This window comes from Corvus brachyrhynchos, unplaced genomic scaffold (assembly GCF_000691975.1).
Source record: "Corvus brachyrhynchos isolate BGI_N302 unplaced genomic scaffold, ASM69197v1 scaffold167, whole genome shotgun sequence".
In the NCBI taxonomy this organism is placed as follows: domain Eukaryota; kingdom Metazoa; phylum Chordata; class Aves; order Passeriformes; family Corvidae; genus Corvus; species Corvus brachyrhynchos.
In genome coordinates, this window is record NW_008239547.1 from 4,345,449 (window position 1) to 4,351,583 (window position 6,135).

Sequence of the window (6,135 nt, forward strand, 5' to 3'; positions counted from 1 at the left end):
ACCTTTGGACTATTTATACTGCTGTTAGGAAGAAGGGGAAGGGCAGGGAGATAGTTACTGTAGTTTAATATGTATGGGAAGATGGTTAATACACATGGAGTTTCAGCCCCGCTCTGATATTTGATTTATGTTATATATAGTCAAGGGGTCAAGACCTCTTTTCACCACTGCAATCCTATGGACCTCCTTGGTCTGTGCATGGTGGCTGGAATCTGGATGATGCTGGATTTATTGGAGCAAAGAAGTTTAGGATGTAATAGAAACTCAGCAAAATTCCCATCTGCTCACAGAGTTTCTGTGTGGGTAGGACATCAGCACAAAGCATCACTAAGCCCAAAGACCAAACAGAAAAAATCCCTAAGAGGTGTACTTGACAGCACAGGCTCAAGCCTAAATCCCAGCTTCAAGCAGACCTTCATCTGTCTGCAGAAGACTTCCAAGACAGCATTAGGGCCTCCCCACTGCTGAGACAAAAAAACCCCAAAACCCACACCAAAACATTCAACGACTAGAATTTAGCAGGTGTTAATACAGAGGCTCCTTGGTTGGAGACTCACTGGTTACTTCATGCCATTGTTTCAAAACAGCCATGGAGATATAGCCAAAATTTCCAAGGGTCATTTCAAAGCATGAATCTGTTGCAGTGACTCTGGGGACATCTGAGGTTGCTGCAGGGTTCTTGGGCTCATACAGCGCCCATAAACAACTCATGCCTCACAGAGTAGGGCCAAAAAGGTTGCTGATACTACATGGTATTACCCCAGATCTCTGATTAGGTTGCTGGGATTTCTAGCTCAGCTTTCCAAGAAAAATAGAGTAAGTGTGATAGCACTGTTCATTTGTGTGGTTGTCGATCCATCTGTCCCTTCAAGCCTGATGCTCAATTCCTATTAGGTTTTGGCTGTAGAAGACACTTCAAGGCATCATGTTCCTGCAAGCTGATTTAAATGCATGAGGTACAGAGAGCCTAGAAATACCTCCACAAAATAAAAGCTGCTACATAACCTCAACCTATTCAACTCCAGGAAATGCACAAGGAAAGGACACCAAAATTGAGACTTTGGTTGGTTCAGTGGCTTGTGAAGCTGCTTCCCATGAATGCTGTAGTCCAGGGAGAGCAGTAGTGAGCAGCCTTGTGAAAGCCTGCAAATCCTCCTAAAAAGGTGTAATGAAATTTACCCATTAGTCGCTGAAGAAAACACCTTTTCAGCCCGGCTTTCACAGGGAGATGAAAGTTAAGGCTGCCAATACGAATTCTTCACAAGCCAACCCCAGTGTATGGTCAGGAGCCGATGGCGCGGGCTGTGCTCCCTGGGGCTGCAGGACAATGTCTCCCTGCACCTTGGCAGAGGCACCATCCTCCCCCTCCTGTGCCCTCAGCCACGCTGGGCACTGTCTCTGCATGGCACCTTCGCAGCCCAGGTGTGGGCAGATAATGGCTCGGACTTCCCTTTTACTGCTGCTCTTATTTTATCTGCACCGAGATACCATCAGTGACAAGGCAAGTGTGGGGAGATTTCTTTGACAGTCGCTCAGACATCTGATTACAAACGGCCTGGGCTTATCCAACACCTCCCCTGGCTGATAACTTCAAAGGACTGGCTCTCCCTTCTCTTGCTTCAGCTGCCCAAATAGCTCCCTTTCCAGGGCTCTGATTTTGGCCAGGCTTTTCATAAAATGCATCAGTGTCATTGTGTTCACAGGGCTGGATCTGAGGAGGAATCTGGGCTTCTGGCCTGACAAGCCTAAACTTGGATGGGTAAATCTGCTGAAAATTGAGGTTTTATGAACTTTTCAAATTATTTTTGTGTGTTCACGGAGTTCAAAAATTTGATTAAGGTCATGAACCTTTCCTCTCCTCCTCCTGTCATTTGAAACTAGGGTTTTTTCCAAGAGTGATTAGTTCCATTAAAAGAGTATTTTCTGAACTAAATGGGAGTTCTGTGCTACTGCGTGTCCAGACAGGACACATGATGAATCACGAGATGGAAGAAAACTTTGGAAGAAAAAGCCCATCACCATGATTAGAAAATGTGCATGAAATCCTGGCCCGGTGAAGTTCACAGCAAAGTATTATTGCCTTCTGTAAGACCAGGTTTCCATCAGCTACTTTTTTGTTTTGTTGGAGTTTTTCTTCTCTCCTCCTTCTCTTGGGATCTGTGTTTGTTTTTCTTCAGCCCACTCAAAGGCTTTTTTCCCCCTCCTTATTTTTGAATAGCTTTCATATTTCTTTTATCCACAACTGTTTCTTAGACTGATTCCCTTTGATAGAACTCAGGCTCCCGAAGCATCTTAGTTGAACTCTAAGCAGGCTGAGAATAAGACAAAATAAATTTGCCTCTGGAAACTTCATTCTTTCCACAATTTGCTGTGGCTTTCACCACCATGCCAGCAAAAAATTAGATGCCTTACATGTATTTTGAAAGGAGCTTGGTTTGCAGGGTAAGTTTCCCACTGCCAGAACAAGCCAGGGTAGCTACAAAGCACAGTGCACATGGCTGGCAGGAGGCAGCGTCAGGGATGCTTTTTTCCCGTTAGGCTGGCTTTCCATGGCCGTGCGAAGTGATGACCACTGAAACCACCCAGAGCCAGTGTGGTCCCAAAAGCTGGCACCACTGGCACTGTCCCCAACACCTAAAATTCTGTCAGTGTCAGAGTTGTGACACTCATGTAAAACAAGTGTGGGATTTCGGCCTCCTCCCCATGATTCAGGAGCTGAATCTCTTATTTTCTACCTGTTATTCTCTCTAGAAGAGAGATGTATTTAAATCTATCTCTGTAGACCTGAGAGCCCTGGTGACAGTGCATAACTGCACTACCAAGGCACACAAAGGCACAACCCATGTCCTTGATAGTTTAACAACTTAGTTTAGCTGTTAATGTCTTAGTTTAAGATCTTAAAATTAACTTTGCCATGCTACCAGTTAGGTTTCCTACTGCCCACAGAGTGCATTTAGTGTTTAAGACCTCAGTTACACCTTCTGAGATGAAGATCAGCCTTCAAAAGAGTTCACTGTAAAAAAAAAAAAATTGCAAAAGGAGTGATTTTGCACATCAACTTTGTTTCCAAAAATTTATTTTATGTCAATGGCTGCTGCCCGTAATTCCTTGTGAGTATTCAAACTTTGGAAAGACAATTTTTTTAGCTGATAGCCTGAGAAGTTGCTGGGGTGATAGTCAAAGAGCCTGAAATCCTCTGTGCATCAAGCATTAAGAAAACAATCCCAGCACTTCTCCAAACCAAAAGGGCACCTCTAAATGTGTTCACCCCTTCACGTCCCCCCGAAGCTGGGGGTGCATCCAGGTCCTGCATGCTGGCTTCTGCAGTAGAGAGGGATGCTCTGAGGAGCAGACCCCACCAACCACGCTTGTCAGTTGATGGATGTGGTGTGCCCCAAGCTCCTCTCTGCTTGGGCCTGTTTCAAGTACCTGGGTTATCAGGGTGCTGCCATTATAAATGTAAACTGCAAATGGAACATCAAACAACAGCCCTGTCCTGCACAGCGTCACTGCCACAGCTTGGACAAGGAGGAGCTGCCTGATCATTTCCAGCTCTCAAACTGCTGGGGAAGGGCTGGGGAGTGACCAGGATAAAGAGCAGCATTCACAACAGCCTCAAACCCCTTCTGCTGGAGGGCTAAGGTCATGCTTTACTCCTACACCCAGCTTTGTTATATTAAGTATAATTCTCTTTACTTTATGAAAACAGGTTAAGAAGAAGAACTGAAGATATTTGGATTAATGTACAAGAACAGGGGGATTAAGAGGCCCTGTCAATTAAGGTGATCCATTTAAGGCTCTGCCCTTTCACCCCTGGAGCTTGGCTTTAATTCCTGCTCAGACTGATGTGACTAAACCCCTTCTAATCTGACAGCTGATACAGGTCAGAAGTTAAATGTGTCCAGGCAGCAAAAGACACCATTCTCATGGTCTCTGTCCACAGGAGTCACCCTGACATGGCAGCCCCAGGCACCCCTCACAGCAGTGAGAGGGGCTCTCTGCCTTTTTTGTCACCTTGTGGTGCTGACTCTCCAAATTGGGATTCTTGCAAATCTTATCCTTCATGGTTTTGTCCCCCCTGCTATTCATAATGCTCTGACCCCATGAGTGCGCTGCAGGGCAAGTAACACCTTGTTCCTCCCCACCACAGGGCTTACCTGGGCCCCCAGGGTGATGTTTGGGGATTTTCCACACATGGCTGTGTGTTGTGGCAGGCACCATTTGTAAGCTGTGACCCTGCTCCAACTGCAGCACATGTGGATGGAAAGGAATCAGGCTGTGCCATGCAGGCAGGCTTGGGGATCCTCCCACTCAGCCCTGCGGTCAGAGGTGTAGCTGCCACAGCTCCTGTTACAGAGAAGGTGAGTAGGTTGCTTCAGAGGTTGTCCACCCACCTCATTTAGACACCTCTGTTGGAAGGGGTTGTGTGTGTAAGTGTCTGTCTCACATGCTGATGGTGAATGGGGCTGACATGGGTTTGCCTCAGTCCCCTTAACCAGCTGTTGACTGGCCCTGAGGCCAGTGAGATGGATCTGCTTCTTGTTACAGAGGCTTGCAAAACCTAAACCAAACCAAGCATGTTGTTATCTAGAAGTGAATATCATGTCCTAAGGAGGATACTGGAGATGGTTTATGAGCTGTGAGATCTTCCAGCTTGCACAGTAAACCAACATCAAAATCTATGCCTCAGCAGTATTGAGATTAGTGATAGCCAGGGCTGAGGGCTGAGCAGACTAACTTGAATAAAGTTCTTATTTCTTAGCAGTATGAACAAAGGAATTGTGACTCTCTGAGGCTATGTTTCACCCTGCAAACAATCCCTCTGGGCTAGTCTTGGGACCTTGCTGGGATCTGTTTTCTCTCTAACATCTTGCATTTGCTCTGGTTCAGAAGAGGACTTTGAAACCCAGCAAGACTGAGCAAGCAGATCTTTCAGACCAAGCATCACTAATAAAATTCACAATGCTTATGCTGAAAAAGCAGAAGAGCCTTGTTCCATCTCAGGTAATTAAAAAGTATTTCTGTGCCAGAGCCATGCAATGGTTTCTTTCTGCTTCTTCCGTGGTTGAGCATAGCAGCAGTAGGGGTGGGGAGAGTGGGGAGCTATAGGGACACAAGCAGGGAGCAGCAGAAGCCCAGGCCCCATGTCCCTCAGAAGTCCTCTTCTACTGGTCAGTTCTTACTTTTTTGCTTGTGACTGCTTTTCCCTTTCTTCCTCCTCTTTTCTGCTTCCTGGGCTCTCACAACCTTTGCAGGTAACAGCCAGACATTTGTTCCTTCACCTCCACAGCCATGGAACTGCTGTGTGCCCTCAACAAGCCCACCACACAAGCTCCTTTTGCTGCAGTTGCAGGGGCCAAAGCCCTGCTTGTACCCCTATCTGATGGGATTAATTTCAGCAACGCATCAATTTGCTTTTCCTGAGCATCATCTACAGGAGCTGGATGACCCTGCATGCGTGGCCTGGCTCAGGGACAGTGCAGGGTTTGCCTTCCCCCCACCTTGCTCCGCAAATGCCGTAGCTCCAGAGAGGTCTCCAAGTACACCCTCGGGACCCCCTGGGGTACAAAACTCAGCACATGTAGGAGGGTCTGACCACAAAAAGAAAGCTTGGATCAGTGCTTCAATATTTAAAGAACAAGGACTATAGGAAGGCAGATGCTGTTTCTCAGCCACCCAGATGTAGAGAGTGAAGTCGCTGTAGTCAGGGTGGGTTTGCCTTACTCTACCTCCATGCTCAGCAGCTCCTCTCAGCACATGGTCTAGATTAAGCCCCATTCTCTTTTAAGCCATTAAATCATCATGAGTTCTCCAGTCCCCCAGTGGGCTCATCTTGGAAAATCTTGCAATAGCTCCAATTTCTGCCAAATCATTCAGATTTTAGCTTTCAACTTGTCTTTCACCCCAGGGGCTTGGCTTCCCCATTGGTAGAAGGATAAAGGTCTTACACAAAGGCCTCGGGAGAGATGTGCGTGGGCTCGCTGATGCTGATCTGAAGCAAAGATGGAGTTTGTGAGGGGGTGTGCTTATGTAAAACTCAGAGCTCCGGTTCACCTCGGGGGCCACCCACAGATTCCAAAATTAATTATTTGCTCATATATTTTCCCCACAATAAGATTCATTTGTGGGGAGGGG